This window comes from Canis lupus, chromosome 14, assembly GCF_048164855.1.
Source record: "Canis lupus baileyi chromosome 14, mCanLup2.hap1, whole genome shotgun sequence".
Classification (NCBI taxonomy): domain Eukaryota; kingdom Metazoa; phylum Chordata; class Mammalia; order Carnivora; family Canidae; genus Canis; species Canis lupus.
The window spans coordinates 61,686,270-61,704,280 of NC_132851.1; the positions used below are offsets into that span (position 1 = coordinate 61,686,270).

The 18,011-nt window shown below is 34.0% G+C and overlaps 1 protein-coding gene across 4 annotated transcripts in view; it reads right to left on the minus strand.

Annotated features, from left to right (window-relative positions):
- CSN2 (casein beta) overlaps window positions 1–18,011 on the minus strand; it is a 115,744-nt gene that overhangs the window by 6,384 nt on the left and 91,349 nt on the right. The window lies entirely within an intron of this gene.

Consider the following 18,011-nt stretch of genomic DNA (forward strand, 5'->3'; position numbering starts at 1 on the left):
CCTCTTCTTGTAGTATAACATGATATATATGTTAAAGTTTCTAACCAAAATGTACTAAATGCTTGATTTTGTTGCATTTCTGTAATTGCTTGTACAAAATAATGTTTGTACCACTAATATCATTTGGCATACAATCTTCAATCTCAGATATTTAAACAAATTTCTAAACTAAAAATGTCTCATGAAAAAAGTCCCTAATTCATCTGCAAAATATCCCTTCCAATATTTGAAGTCTGAAAATTATTCTTACTTCAGAAAAAGATTTTCTTTTCTAGATCTTTCTCATGGGTACTATATAAACTTTAATTTTACTTTGCCTAAGAGCTTCAGAAGTTTCCAAATAATTTCTCATTGTCAGGACCCCCAAAAAAGAATATAGCATTCTATTAGAGATCATAATGTGTAGGAAGAATCTTATTTCATTTTCTATATTTTCTAATTAGCATTTTATATATTAATTTTTTTAGCCAGAACCTCATTTTTTACCAATGTATTCTATAGTATTCTTTCTTTCAAATCTTCTCTTTCTTTTGCTTTAGTTTCAAGTCATCTCTGTATCATCTAGAATTTTTTTCCAAAGTAAAAACATTTTCCCTTTAACTTAATTCTGTATTTTATGTCTATTTTAACAAGATTTTGAGCTATTATAAACCAAATGATAAAGGGGGAGGTTGGATACACTAAATAAATTTGAATACATATTTCTGAAAAAATATTTATAAACATTTCAAGTAGTGCATATCCCCAAACAAATTCTGCAGTTTCTTGACTCAATATGCTACCTCTAAAACTACTTTTGGGTAAAAGTTTCCCATTAATTATTCATATCCCAAACCAACAATTTAAGTATATTTTCTTTTATTGCTTTAGTATGTTTAACCAACTTGGAAGATTTATTAATTCAAGAAGTAGATTTTTTAATATAGCTTATTCATTGGCTTTGTATTAAAAATGGTTATCATTATTACTACATTTTTTAGACTCATAAAACATTTGCACTCATAATTTTTATCAAATGTTCTTAGACCTTTCTATTTTTTTAACCTAGGTATTGAAAATAGTGTCAGTGCTATTTTAAATACTCTTATTTCAAAGATCCTATTTTAAGCAATTATTTTCTTCATATAATTTATCCTAGTTGAAATAAAAGTGAAGAGAGAATACATAAAATTTATATATGAAATTCTTACCTTTTTTCCAAGGTGGAGTACAGAAAGTGAAGGGGAAGCTAAGTGGATGATGGTCTGTCTGCTTTTGTGGTGGTTTATATACTGTATTTGGTGGTATGCTAATTTTGCGGTTTGAGATAAAATCAACGGTCAGCTTCAATTCCAAGAGGTCCACATGATTAGAATATGATTTCTGCCTATTATCTGTCCCCAGAAATTCTGAGGAGCATTTTAACAAGAAAGCAAATCACAAGCCAATAAAGGAAATCTGTCCAGGAAATGTAATTGTCTAATAACTGGAAGACATTGAGGCTCTGGCCCAATCCACAACTTATTGTGGATGCAGTTAAGTCTCTTCAGCCCTCGTGGCTCCTCAAGATATTAACTGTGAGGGGATTTCTATATGAATATCAGACATACGAGGGACTTCACAGAGGCCACAACTTCACGCCAACCTAAGCAGTTGTTGGTGTTTCATGCTACAGTGGAGAAAATAACAAGATAACAAGTCCATGATGATAGTTTAGTCATGTAAGGCTAACTGCTAAGCTCCCAGAACTACTTGATTTGGGAAGAATAAATTTCTCACTTCAACATTGTGTACACAAGAGGAATAAATTTTCCTCTGTAATGAAACATCTTAGAAAAGGAATCTATCTGGATAGCTGGTACAGTGAAAATTCTTGGTAAATCTGTAACAAAAATTTTGTAAAATGTCATGCAGACTTATTTACCTGATAAATATTACCTTTTTCTATTTCAGGCATAATAACCTTTATTTTTTATGCTTACTATACCCCTATTCCAGGCACTATGTGTTTTACAGACATTATCTTGTATAATCTTTACAAAAATATCATGAGGTAGTTGTCCTTTCCATATTTTGGTTGAAGAAATTGAGACAAGAGATTGAGTAACTTGCTCAAATCATATTTTCGTTAATTGCAAAGATACCACTTAAAACTAGATCTGTCTGACTACATGTATTTCTGTTTGTTCATATGCAGTGTCCATGTTTTAACTCCTTTTATAAACTCTGTTATAAAACTTGTTCTTAATGTAGCATTTGTGCTTAAATGTGTAGGATTTAATTATGCTTGAATTGGAGGAGTGGGGCATTGGTGATGAGTGTGGGCAGGGGAATTGGTTATTAAAGAGCTGTGCTTTTAGTTAGACCTGAAAAGAATAAGTAGTATTTTAAGAAATGATAAAATGTGAATAAAGTATTTTGGCTGAAGGAAAGAGGAATTGAAGAGAAAAATACCACATTTGGTGGGATTTGTACTTCAGGATATGTAGAAGGCAGAGAGTATAAAACTACTATTGCAAGGGTTTGATGGAGTCAGATCATAATGCCTTTGAATTTCAATTATGCAGGGTGACATAGTTCATTGGAAATAAGGAAAGATACTAGAGATTTGAAAGAAGGAGGGATTGTGAAATTTCTTGAATTTTAGGACTTTATGACACTATCTTAGGGTAGCCTAGTAAAGGAGCTATTATAGTAACATGTTAGTAACATACTATAGTAGTTGAAGACAGACATTATGATGACATCAACTAGAAAGATGGTACTGGGCATCTTAAGCACTGAGAAGACAAATATGTCATTAAAATATGAGAAATGCAAGAAATCAGGGAAATGAATGAATAACATATGCCTGGGTTTTGAAAAGTTAATCATGTTGTAAACCAAGATAAGAAGCCAGGCTGAAATTAGAAAGGCTTAAATCTTGTATACGGTAAGTTTGAAGGTATCCAGAAGGCTTTGCCACTTAAATGTGATGCTTAGAGTAGTCATAAGTACGTTATAGAAATTTTTTTCCTGACAAAGGAATAAATGAACTTCCCTAGGGAAAGTGTGCAAGTGAGAAAAGAAATTGTCTAAGACTAGAACTCAAGCGCTCCCTGTTATTCAGGGGCTGGTAGAACAAAAGCAAATAGGAGAAATACAAAGTATCGAGGAGAAGAGACTGAAAATCATGGAAGCCATGGGAGGAAATAGCTAGAAGACACAAGTGGAATTAAGAGGAAAATGCCACACAGGTGGAACTAAGGTGGAAACAAGGAGGAGGTTTTTGGACACAGAGAGTCATTATCATTGAAACCATTGGGATGCACTGCAAGTGGTTAAAAAGCAAGTAATGTGGGAGGAATTCAAAGCAACACTACTCTTCTGAGATTTTAGAAGAGGAAGTAAAGACACCTGTGGAATGGTATCTAAAACAATAGGGACAACCAGAAACACAGGAAGATAGTTTTAGGATCAAGGTTTGTGGTTCAAAATAAAGAGATCAATGGTGAGAAAGCTGAAACACACCAAAGGTGTGAGAATAAATTGATGAAGCAAATTCTGATAGATTTGGGGCCACAGCCAAAAGAATTAGGCCTGCACAAAATGCACCAGTTTTCCTGACACAGAAGAAGTGGAAAAGAAGTCAATACAATACATACTTTGAAATATAGGGCAAAGAATTTCAAATTAAATGATTTTAATTTTTAGATGTGGTTAATTTTAATTTTAAGATGTGGTTCATCTTAATTTTAGGATGTGGTTCTCAACAGACAGTGAGGCAAGCAGTTATGGGTTTGGGATATTTAAAAAAGAAGAAAATTCTGGTTAATGTGAAAATTAAAAATGAACAAAAGTATCCATATCAGTAATACATTCATTCAAACCCTTTTTAGTGTTTTGGTTTATTACTACTCAACTACTGGCCTCTCTGCCTTCCTAGCTCAACCAATACTTGGTGGTTAGTCATTTCAGCCCAAACACAATCAACGCCCCCCCTTCACCCAAACAATACTCTTGACCTATTGATATTATACTGCAACCATCTTGCCATACATCTACTTGGGTAAAGAAAACAATTTGATATCTAATATCATCTAGATATTACCTATTATCTATTCTGTAGACAATGGGGATTTGTTGAAGGGTTTTAGGTTGGAGATAACAGTAAGAGAGTACCTACTTCTAGAGAACGAATGCTAGCTGTACACTTTTATTAATACGGGATTGCTCAGGTTTGGGTTCATATCTTTTGCAGTAAGTCAAAGTTTATCAGCTAATGCTTGTGAAAGAGCAGAAGATGGAAGGAAGACAGGAAACAGAAGCGCAGAGAGGAGCAGGATTTGCCAGAAGTGCTACAATATAGAGTCTGCGGCAAACCTCAAAAGCACTTAATATGTACCTACTTAGAAAAGCAGTCCTCAAATTTCTTTACTTCCTTAGTGGTTGATGTTCATAATATAATTGTCTAATTGTGTATAAAGCTACTTATTTTTACAATGTTCTTTTTTTCTCATTACTGATAGTAGATATATTCAGGCCTTAAGCACAGATAGATGCCCTTTACAAGTAAACAAGAAGGGTATTAGCATAATGATTATGTAACTTGCATTCATACATATCATGCTACATGTAGGAGGGATGAGAACACTCCCGATTATTGCTTATGTTTTATATTGCTTAGAAAACTTAAATCAATATCTACTGTGTATTTGAATTATTTAACTAATATTCATTCTAAGACTATTTTCATATTAAACCAGGAAGAAGCTATGAAAATAAATGATGAAATGACCCTAAAACTATATGTCCAAGTAGAAAAGACCTTGGCTGCCCAGGGTGCTCTTATGTATTAGCCCTCAGTTGCCAAGGCCACTGGCAAAAGAGTGTAATTACTAAGAAAGGAATAAAAAAGCAAGCATGCCATACCCACTCAATATTGCCTTTGTGTCTTCTCAGCAATATGCTGTCTGTATTGTGCAATAAATACAGCATTTCCTTGTAAAACTCCTTCACCAATTTTGAGTTGCAGTAGTTAGTATAGTTATGGACTCATTTGGGCCAGAAAAGTAGGCAAGTGATCAAGGAAATCGCTAAAAATACACTAAAGAAAGAGGCTTGTCCAAGAAAAAATGGAAAAACCAGAGATTTAAGATCATACCTGGTACCACTAGCTGGTAAGCATTAGAACACAATGACAGGTAAGGAGCAAAGTATCATGTGGGCAACGTAAGGTTTTCTAGTGCATAACTTAACAGTTGCCAATTATAAAGTAAAATGAGAATTTCATCCATTGAAATTTTATGTGACAACCCTGGGTGAAGAGCAAGATACAGTCAAAGCAAGATGTGGAGTGCCTGGTGGGCTCAATCGATAGAGTGTGCGATTTTTGATCTCAGGGTTATGAGGTCAAGCCCCACATGGGGCATGGAGCCAACTTAAACAAAACAAAACAAAAGCAAGATGCAAAATGTTCTAGGACTATTTGTCATAAACATAATTTGTTCAGCCAAAGTACTTTCCTATATTGACTACTGAATCTGAAATATGCAAGCATGAGTTTTGGGTGAGGCACAAAGATAAATAACTAAAACCAAGTGAATAATATCCTGAAGAAAGAAAATAGATAAACCGAAACAAACAAAGCAGTATAAAAAGTACAACAAAGAGACCAAAAAATGTTCAGAAAGAACTGGAAGAGATTCTAAATATCATTCATATAATGTTTTAAATGTAATTTACAGAGAAGGAATTTTGGGACCTGAGAATTTGCATTATTTGCTCAGATACTACATTTATTTAGAGATAGAGCTGATCCTAAAACCTTTCTCCTAAGTAATATTTGAGAAACTGTTTAATAACTTCCAAAACACAGTTGGGGATGGGGGAAGGAAAATAAAACAACAAATAGCATGGATTTGTATAATGATCTAGGTTTATGACCAATATAACATAAAATTGGTTAACTCTAACAAATTATGAGGTAAGAATAGATAGCATTATTTATTTATAAGGAATATTTTCATTATTTCCATTAAATTATTTGAACAAAATAAAAAACTGTCTTTCTGTCATTGCTGAGGCCAAAAACTACTAGTCCTCTTTGATTTCTTTCTCTTTTTTTTCACATCCACATTTTATCTATTAGCAGATCCTTTTGGCTCTATTTTCCTTTACTTTTTTTGTTTCTTAAAGATTTACTTATCAGGTGCCTGGGTGGCTCAGTTGGTTCACTGGGCGCCCCGCTTAGTGGGGAGTCCACTTCAGCCTCTACCCCTTCCCCTGCTTGTGTGTGCTCTATCTCTCTCTCACACACACACTCTCTAAATAAATAAATAAATAAATAAATAAATAAATAAATAATAAATAAATAAATAAATATTTAAAGATTTAAAGATTTACTTCTTTATTTTAGAGAGCAAGGAGGGGCAGAGGCACAGGGAGAGAGAAACTCAAGCAGACTCTGTGCTGAATGCCTAGCCTGACACAGGTCTGGATCTCCTTCCTGACTGAGATCATGACCTAAGCTAAAACCAACAGTCAGGTGCTTAATGTACTAGGTATCCGCTTAGGCTCTATTTTCAAATGATATCCAGAATCTGACACTTTTGCTACCTTCATTGTTACCACTATTATATCTTGCTTGAAATATAAGAATAGCCTTCCAGCTTGTCGCACTGATTTTTTTCCCCTTCAGACAATTTTTAAAGGACAAGACAGGGTGATATTCTTAAGTGCAATTCATAGTATTTCACTGTATTACCATGCATTTTTCCATTGATTTCCTGTCATTCCCAGGTTAAAATCCGAAATCATTAAAATTCCCAAAAAAAAAAAAAAAAAAAACCTTCATCAGTCCCTCTGATGCTACTCTAAGTCCTGTTCTATATGCTCCACTTACTTCCTGCTCTTGTTCTGCTGGCCTCTTTGCTATTCCTTGAGCTCTGTAGGTGAACTACCACCTAAGACCTTTCTGTTTGCTGTTTTCTCAATCTAGAGTTCTTAACCCCTTAAGAGTCTCTCATGGTTTGTTTCCCTCTTTTTTTTTTTTTATTCTCCTATTCCCATATGTTCACCTGTTTTGTTTCTTAAATCTACACATCAGTGAAATTATATGGTGATTGTCTTTCTCTGACTTATTTCACTTAGTGTAATACACTCTAGCTCCCTCCACAGCATTGCAAATGGCAATATTTCATGCTTTCTGAAGGCTGAGTAATATTCCTTTATATATATGGACATTGGACTGTGGACATCTGGACTGTGTGGATAGTCTGTGGACATTTGGACTGTCTCCATAGTTTAGCTATTGTCGACAATGCTGCTATAAACATTGGGATCATGTACCCCCTCAAATCAGTACTTTTGTATCCTTTGGGTAAATATCTAGTAGTGCAATTCCTGGATTATAGGGTAGTTCTATTTTTAACATTTTGAGGAACCTCCATACTTTTCTCCAGAGTTGCTACACCAGTTTACATTCCCATCAACAGTGTGGAAGGGTTCCCCTTTCTCCACATCCTCACCAACATCTGTTGTTTCCAGTATTGTTAATTTTAGCCATTTCTATAGATATGAGGTGGTATCTCATTGTGGCTTTGATTTTTTTCCCTGATGATGAGTAATGTTGACCATCTTTTCATGTATCTGTTAGTCATTTGGATGTCTTCTTCAGAAAAGTGTCTATTCCTGCCTTTTGCCCCTTTCTTAACTAGATTATTTGGTTTGGGGGTATTGAATTTGATGAGTTCTTTATAGCTTTTGGATATCTAGCTCTATTTTACTAATTTAAATCACTTACCTGGCCTCTAGAGTTCCTTGAATTTTTATTTTCTAATTTAGCATCTTTCATCTACATGATATTTTCTGTTATAAACATTATTGCTGAACTGCAATAACATGTACACACATCACGTATATATTGTCATCATCTTAAAGACATAAAAATTGAAGACCAAGATTATTTTTTCAATCTACTGTGCTAATAAGGAGTGGATAGGGGTCCTATTATATTATGTGGCTTATCATTCAGGCAGATACATGTTTATAATTGGTAGATGGCTACCAAGTTTCAGTTCTTCATTCATGCAAATAATGAAGCACATTCATTTTTATAGGGATGCAATTTTATTACATATCCAAATGTTTTTCAGATACATGATCAGAGAAAATTAAAATACATCTGGGAAATTCTTTTTGCCTATAGTCACCTAAATTTATACATATAAGAAATTGAGGCCAAGAGAGAATTAAGAACTTCCTTGAAGGACAGAACTAGCTCATGGCAGAAGTAAGCCTATATAAAAACAGAATGTTAATAATCAATACACATACTAGCATCTTCATTTCCTATTACCACGTTCTGAATCATACCATATAAAGCACTCCTTAGAATATGTGGGTACAAAAATTGGGCAGGAAAATAATAGGTGATCATAGTAATTCTTAGAATCTAAATGAGTTACTGGTATTTTAAACCACACAACTACCATATTATGGAGAAACAAGGTTTAAACAATATTGACATTATCCACTGCCTGGATTTTTTGTCTTCCTTTTAGAAAACAAGGTATATTTTCATACATCCTTTCTCTCCTACTTTTATCTGTGAAAAATGTCTATAAAGCCAAATAATATTACTTAGCAGAAAAATACAAACAATATTTTTAAAGATATTAAAATACAGTATTTGTAATTTTTTTTTCTTATTAGCACAGTACTCTTATTTACTATTTTTTACCAGGGTTTTTTTTTTTTTTAACAGAATTGACAAATAGAAACTGGGATTATATTGTGTTGGTTTTGTTTTATTATTATGTTCCAAGATCTTGCTTTTTGATGGTGGGGCATTCAAAATGAAGATTTTAGAAATTAAGTAATTTCTGTAATTCTGTAATTCATCTGTAAAACAGTGGGAAAATCTACCTTATAATATTCTTGTTCAGATAATACACATAACAAGTTTAGTACAATGTCTAGAAGAATGGCAGATGCTCAGAGATTAGTAGATCTTTTGTTTTATTTTTTAAATTAACATTTTAAGAATATTTCTTTTCCTTTTATTTCTTCTTCTTCTTATTATTTTTTTAAATATTTTATTTATTTATTCATGACAGAGAGAGAGAGAGAGAGAAAGAGGCAAATTCAGAAGGAGAAGCAGGCTCCATGTAGGGAGCCTGATGCGGGATTTGATCCCCGGACTCCAGGATCACGTCTTGGGCCAAAGGCAGGCACTAAACCATTGAGCCACCTAGGGAATCCCTCTTCTTTTTATTATTTATTTGTTTGTTTGTTTAAAGTTTTTATTTAAATTCCAGTTCATTAACAAATAGTATAATATTGATTTCAGGTGTAAAATTTAGTAATTCAACACATGCATACAATAATTAATTCTCATCAAAACAATAACACTTAATTTTTTTAAAACACCATTTATTTCATTAATAAAAAGGAAATTTCTAATTACAGGCATAGCTTGGAGATAATGCAGGTTCAGTTCCAGACCAACACAATAAAGCAAATATTGCAATAATGAGAACCAAATGACTTGTTTGGTTTCCCAGTGCATATAAAAGTTATATTTACACTATTTTGTAGAATATTAAGTGTATAATAATATTATATACTATACACTATAATACATTATACACTATAATAATATTATGTCTAAAAACCAATGTACATACCTCTTTTGAAAAATACATTATTCCTAAAGTATTCAGATGCCTGACTGGCTCAGTTAGTAGAGCATCCAATTCTTGATTTTACATTCATGAGTTTGAACCCCAAATTGGGTGTAGAGATTTTCTTTAAAAAAAAAGGGGTATCCCTGTGTGGCTCAGTAGTTTAGCACCTGCCTTTGGCCCAGGGCGTGATCCTGGAGTCCTGGGATCAAGTCCCACATCAGGCTCCCTGCATAGAGCTTGCTTCTCCCTCTGCCTGTGTCTCTTCCACTCTCTCTCTCTCTCTCTCTCTCTGTGTCTCTCATGAATAAATAAATAAAATCTTTAAAAAATAATTTAAAAATAAAATAAAATAGAAAGTATTAGTAATTATCACATCAATCTGTTGGTTTACTCTTTTCTCCCCTCTGTTATGCTATAACTATTCTATTCTTTCTTTTCATTATAATATTGGCTTCTATCATTTATGTTCATGACAGTTTTTACTCAGCTAGAATAAAATGAAGCTACTAACAGGTATAAGATAATGGAAGTAAAAACGATTTTTGCCATCATTTTCTAAGAACTTAGTGTTGGATTTATATATCAAGTATTCACATCAAGAAAATTATTTCAGCTTTCAATTTTGACTTTGTATAAGAGGAGATATGTGTTCCATGTTATTAACTGGAATGTAAATGAAAAAACTAAATGAAACACGTTTTTCTACTGAAGAAGTTAATATTATCTAAAGTAGTTCACACATGCCCTTTTCTATTTAAAATATGTGACAAGTTAATTGACTTTATTAAAATCCCAAGTGCCCAAACAATTGCAAAAAATAAGAAATGTATTAAGGAGAATAGAATTTACTCCAAATATAGAATTTTGAATATTTATATATAGTAGACAATTTTGCAAATGAACTCTCATCAATTAATGTTTCCCCTGGTAAAATATAGTGAAGGTCTTTCCCATTAAACAAAAGCAAAACAGAATAAAACCCAGAGATTCAATTTGGCTTTATGAATAAACCCAAAAAATTAAATTTTTTTCTTTTTATTTTTTCCTATCTGGATGGACATAGAGGTCCTCACCTCTACTGAAATAAGGAACTTCATTAGCAATACAATATTCTGGAACTAAGTAACAGATACTACATTCTGTGAGGTTCAATGCTCAATTGTCACAGAATATGGCAAATTTGGAGAGGTATGCCAACAACGCATGCTTCTAAATGTACCAGAGCAGTTTGTGCATTGTCAGAATCCTTAAAATCTTCCCCTTTCATTTTTTGGAGGTCATTTAATAGTAGTGATCTTTTCACTCAAGCCTTCATGTTAAATATACCTTGTAAACAGAGATGAAGTATAAAATACTCCTTTCTGGTTTCTTTTTTTTTTTAATTTATTTTTTTATTGGTGTTCAATTTATTAACATACAGAATAACCCCCAGTGCCCGTCACCCATTCACTCCCACCCCCCGCCCTCCTCCCCTTCCACCACCCCTAGTTCGTTTCCCAGAGTTAGCAGTCTTTACGTTCTGTCTCCCTTTCTGATATTGCCCACACATTTCTTCTCCCTTCCCTTATATTCCCTTTCACTATTATTTATATTCCCCACATGAATGAGAACATATAATGTTTGTCCTTCACCGACTGACTTACTTTACTCAGCATAATACCCTCATCCTTTCTGGTTTCATTAAAGAGTTAATCCCAGTATCACTGGAGGATTTGTCTCATTTTTGTGCTTAAATGCATTGTCTCTAAAATAGAGGAAAGCAATTTGAGGGAAAAAAAATTTCCTCACATAGATCCTGTTGATTTTTTGCAAAAAATTTGTAATTAATCCAACTCTAGCTCAGCCTGAGAAGAAAATGAGTCAGCTCTCCAGAATATAACAAGTTAGTGAAGCAGAAGAGTTAGGTTCTTGTCTCACGGAGTCGAAGAATGACTCTTGTGGACAAGGGAGAGTGGGCAAAGCAATAGGAGTTTATTAAGCAAGGATACAGAAAAAAATCCCAGGAGTGAGAGGAGTCCCAATAGGGTTGCAAACATGGGCCTCCACTGACAATCTTTTATTGAGAATTGACCAGGGAGCATGTGGTCTTATTATTTTTGTGACATCTTGGTTTAAGTAAGGTCTGGTGATAACATCTTTAATGGCCTACTTCTTTTTAGGGTCTGGTTACTTTTTGTGGGTCACAGATGACTGTCATAAAGAAGACACCCTCCCTGCCCACACCTAGGGCAGGGTGGTCTGGGTTGTTGCCTTTTCTCTGGTTTCCTTACACTCCAGCATTTTTGAGATTTCCATGAGCCTGATCACATAGCTCCCTATCTATCTCTTCCTATGTAGCACCTCCTGTCCCTTACTCATTAGATACATAGAAAAAAATTGACTTTATGCTATTAAAAATGTTGACTTTATAGTATGTTCATATTTTCATGAAATAGGCAAAATGTTGTACCTGGAGTTTCCAGAAAATGATTGTGGTTCTGTGTTTCTTTTGGATATATGGAAAAATAATAAGAAAAATAATAAGAAAGTAAATCATACAAATTTTTTCCCTGAGGAATCTGCTAGTATCTTCTAGGAAGTAAGTCATAACATATTTAAATTACATAAGAATTTAGAGTAGTTGTTTTTTTGTTTGTTCATTTGTGTGTAGTTTCAGCATTATTGTTTTGCAGAAACATAAGTGGGTCGGGAATATGGACATCTCTTCCCAGACAGGTAAAATTTGCTTTCATTATTCTGATAATTTTTGATTTGATGAAATGTATCTTATTCCAGTAAACAGAAATGACTTTCTCAGTCACTCAGAATGAGTGTTGATTTTTGTATTTGAGTATGAAAGTGTGATTGTTTCATTGTTTTACCAACCATAGACCTATGTGGAAGGATCAAAGGCCAGAAAGTACCTCTTGGCCACACAAGAGCCACTCTGTCACAGCAAAACTTCTTCAAAAGGTTGTTAAATGTCCACTAACTTCACTTGTTTTTCACAATTCTGTACTCTTTTGTCACAATTTTGTGTTTTCCTACCTACTATTTTATACTGAAGAACACTATCCTGGCATTTCTGTCTCTGATAGTTTGTTCTTAAATCAAGAGTTAAACCAATGAACTGATTTATCTTTCTTTTCTTTTCAGAAGGACATTTACTCCACATTCCATGAGATACAACACCTTGACTTATATCATCATAACATGAATTAAAAATATCATTCTCATTTTTTTATAATACAGTGGCTTTTTATTGTTAATATTCAACTGTTCAGACATCATTATCTCTTTTTTGTTTTTTTTTATATATTTTTCATTGGAGTTTGAGGCTGAAGAAAGAGCAATTAAGGAGTCAATTCCATTTACAATTGCACCCAAAAGCATAAGATACCTAGGAATAAACCTAACCAAAGAGTAAAGGATCTATACCCTCAAAACTACAGAACACTTCTGAAAGAAATGGAGGAAGACACAAAGAGATGGAAAAATATTCCATGCTCATGGATTGGCAGAATTAATATTGTGAAAATGTCAATGTTACCCAGGGCAATTTACACATTTAATGCAATCCCTATCAAAATACCATGGACTTTCTTCAGAGAGTTAGAACAAATCATCTTAAGATTTGTGAGGAATCAGAAAAGACCCCAAATAGCCAGGGGAATATTGAAAAAGAAAACCAAAGCAGGGGGCCTCACAATGCCAGACTTCGACTTGTACTACAAAACTGTGGTCATCAAGACAGTGTGGTACTGACACAAAAATGGACTCATAGATCAATGGAGCAGAATAGAGAATCCAGAAATGGGCCCTCAACTCTATGGTCAGCTACCATTCGACAAGGCAGGAAAGACTATTCACTGGAGAAAAGACAGTCTCTTCAATAAATGGTGCTGGGACAATTGGACATCCACATGCAGAAGAATGAAACTAGACCACTCTCTTGCACCACACACAAAGATAAACTCAAAATGGATGAAAGATCTAAATGTGAGACAAGATTCCATCAAAATCCTAGAGGAGAACACAGGCAACACCCTTTTTGAACTTGGCCACAGTAACTTCTTGAAAGATACATCTATGAAGGCAAGAGAAACAAAAGCAACAATGAACTATTGTGACTTAACCAAGATAAAAAGGTCTGCACAGCAAAAGACAGTCAGCAAAATTAAAAGACAACCTACAGAATGTGAGAAGGTATTTGCAAATGACATATCAGATAAAGGGCTAGAATCTAAGATCTATAAAGAACTTTTTAAACCCAACACCCAAGAAATAATCCAATCATGAAAAGGCCAGAAGACATGAACAGAAATCTCACAGAGGAAGACATAGACATGGCCAACAAGCACATGAGGAAATGCTCCGCATCACTTGCCATCAGGGAACTACAAATCAAAATCACAATGAAATACCACCTCACACCAGTGACAATGGGGAAAATTAACAAAGCAGGAAACAACAAATGTTGGAGAGGATGCGGAGAAAAGGGAACCCTCTTGCACTGTTGGTGGAATGTGAACTGGTGCAGCCACTCTGGAAAACTGAGGAGGTTCCTCAAAGGGTTAAAAATAGACCTGCCCTATGACCCAGCAATTGCACTACTGGAGATTTACCCCAAAGATACAGATGCAGGGAAACGCCCAGACACCTGCACCCCGATGTTTCTAGCAGCAATGGCCACAATAGCCAAACTGTGGAAGGAGCCTCGGTGTCCATGGAAAGATGAATGGATAAAGAAGATGTGGTCTATGTATACAATGGAATATTCCTCAGCCATTAGAAACGACAAATACCCTCATTTGCTTCAGTGTGGATGGACCTGGAGGGTATTATGCTGAGTGAAATAAGTCAATTGGAGAAGGACATCATTACATGGTTTCATTCATATGGGGAATATAAATAATAGTGAAAGTGATCATAGGGGAAAGGAGAGAAAATGAGTGGGAAATATCAGAGAGGGAGACAGAACATAAAGACTCCTAACTCTGGGAAACAAACAAGAGGTAGTGTAAGGGGAGGTGGAAGGGGGGTTAGGGTGACTGGGTGACAGGCACTGAGGGGGGGCACCTGATGAGATTAGCACTGGGTGTTATGCTATATGTAGGCAAATCGAACTCCAATAAACAATATCCAAAAAAAAAAAAAAAACAATTGGGAAGAACTAAAATTGCATACTTATTTTTAGCAATAGTACCAATGGATGTATTTGCATAAATTATTGTATATAAAAAGTGCATAATATGTTTGAATAAATACATACCAGTTGAAAATTAAGTTTTTTTCTTTTATAGTACAGTCTGGCATCTAAACAATAGGGGTAATCTTAAAACAAGTACATTTTTTAGCTATGAATACAAAACAAAAAAACCCCACTCCTTTTGGTTTAATTCTTTGAATAATTAAATTAACAGAGGTTTATTCCTCCATAGCTCCACTAATTATTTAACTTCTCAAATTCTCTAAAGCAATAGAGATCTTGTTATTGAGTGTGCTGCATTATTGTAAGCTTCAGTTACCCCAACATGGCATTTCAAATGTTTGCTGTATGCATTTTTTATCTAGGATATATTTCAATATTTTAAACTTAACATTATTTAAATAGTTTATTTTTAATAGGAACTTTATATAATCATAACCTGAGTCACAGGTTTACTATGTACTTATATGAATATTTTTCTAATACACATTAATATAAATTTTAAAAAATCCATTTAATTGTGTGTTGCCTAAAACCATCTTGTAAATTTATTTGTTCATGTAAGAAATATTTATAGAGCCTAAACTACATGCCAGACATTATAAGTGCACAAACTGACAAAATTTCTGCCATTACAAGTAGTAATGAAGTTATTTTTTCCTATTTCTTTTTTTTAGTTAAATTCAATTTGCCAACATATACTATAACACTCATTGTTCATCACATCATGTGCCCTTCTTAGTGTCCATCACCCAGTTACCCCACCCCTCCCCACCACCCACTTATGCTTCAGCAACCCTCAGTTTGTTTCCCAGAGTTCAGAGTCTCTCATGGTTTGTCTTCCTCTCTAATTTTTCCCCATTCAGTTTCCCCTCTTTCCCTTATGGTCCCTTTTACTATTTCTTACATTACACATATGAGCAAAGCCATATGATAATTGTCTTTCTCCAATTGATTTATTTCACTCAGCAAAATACCCTCCAGTTCCCTCCCCATAGAAGTAAACGGTGGGTATTCATCCTTTCTGATGGCTGAGTAATAGTCCATTGTATAAAAATATACCGTTTCTTCTTTATCCATTCATCTGTTGAAGGACACCGAGCTCCTTACATAGCTTGGCTATTGTGGACATTGCTTCTGTGAACATTGGGGTGCAGATGTCTTGGCTTTTCACTACATCTGTATCTTTGGGGTAAATACCCAATAGCACATTAGCTGGGTCAAAGGGTAGCTCTAGTTTCAACTTCTTGAGGAAACTCCACACTGTTTTCCAGAGTGGCTGTGCCAGCTTGCATTCTCATTCCCACCAACAGTGCAAGAGGGTTCCCCTTTCTCCATATCCTCCCCAACATCTGCTGTTCTCTGTCTTGTTAATTTTAACCATTCACATTGGTGTAAAGTGGTATCTCCTTGTGGTTTTGATTTGTATTTCCCTGATGGCAAGTGATATGGAGCATTTTTTTTTTGTGGACCACGTGTAAGTCTTCTTTGGAGAAATGTCTGTTCATGTCTTCTGGCCATTTCATGATTGGATTGCTTGTTTCTTTGCTGTTGAGTTTAATAAGTTCCTTGTAGATCTTGGATACTAGCCCTTTATCTGATATGTCATTTGCAAGTATCTTCTTCCATTCTGTAGGTTGTCTTAGTTTTGTTGACTGTTTCCTTTACTGTGCAAAAACTTTTTTATCTTTATGAAGTCCCAATAGTTCATTTTTTCTTTTGTTTCCCTTGTTTTTAGAGACATGTCTTGCAAGAAGTTGCTGTGACCAAGTTCAAAAAGGTTGTTGCCTGTATTCTCCTCTAAGATTTTGATGAATTCTTATCTCACATTTCGATCTTTCAACTATTTTCAGTTTATCTTTGAGTATGGTGTAAGAGAATGGTCTAGTTTTATTCTTCTGCATGTGGCTGTCCAGTTTTTCCAATACTATTTATTGAAGAGACTTTTTTTCCACTGGATAGTCTTTCCTGCTTTGTCAAAGACTCATTGATCATAGAGTTGAGGGCATTTCATTCTGTTCCATTTCAAGTAGTAATGAAGTTATTTTTTTTTAATGAATTAGTTTTTCTCTTTATGATAAAAAGATGCACTCTATAAAAATACTATAGGAATAGTAGGTCTAATTTTTGTTTTGTGTTTTTTTTAAGTGAACTCCAAAAAGGATAGATGATATAAGACATTTCTGTTTGTCAAAATATTTTAGAAGGCTAAATTTATATTAAATATATTTTATATATATAATATATAATATTTATATAATAGAAAATAAAATATACTATAATGTATAATTATATATAATATATAATATAAATATATTATACGTATATATTTATATTCTTAAAATCTATTTCTAATATTTATAGTATTGTTATAAGCTAGAGAAATGTTTTTAAATTACCTTAGAATTGGAATTACACCCTGCCCCTTCCTGCCAAATACATTCCTTCTCAATTGTCCTGTATTCCTTCAGTTACAGTTCTTTCACTAAAGATAAGGTATTTATTATTTTTTCTTTCCTTTCTAAATGCAATTAATAATCTAGAACTAAAAGACAAATTATGTTGATTTTCTGAGCTAAAAATATTAATTCACTTTCTTTTTACTTTTAACACTAGTGATTATGTTCCTAACATGAGAGATATTTCAAGTACTCATGATGTTTAAATAAATAATGCTAAGATTTCAATATCCCCTCGCGTCTGATTTTAATTTTAAAAAATAATTCTTTAAGGAACCTTCTAGAAGCTCATATACTGAGGTAATACTTCTTCAAAGTCAATGAACCAATAAATGGAGAGTACTTATTTCCTGTTGTTGTGTGGTGCCATGCTTCTAATTTTTAGCTAAACCAAACTTTCAATGAGGGGAAGGTAATGCAGAAGCTATTTAAACCATGTACACAGAATGAGAGTTGATTAGAGGGCTGAAATTGGCTATTGGAGCTATATTCTCAGTATTTCATATTCCGCGTTTGTTTTATTCTTTGGTCTTTGGCAATAGGTATCTAAACTCTAACTTTGAGTTTGTGCCAATCAATGGCAATTGTCTTCACTGGGACACTTTCTTACTGTTGAATGAAGGAGTGGGTTCGTAGTTAGGCCACTTACACAAACACCTGGAGGAAAAATGGTTGCGCACCATTGGAAAGGGTGTCTCAGGACAGGCCCAAAGCCTC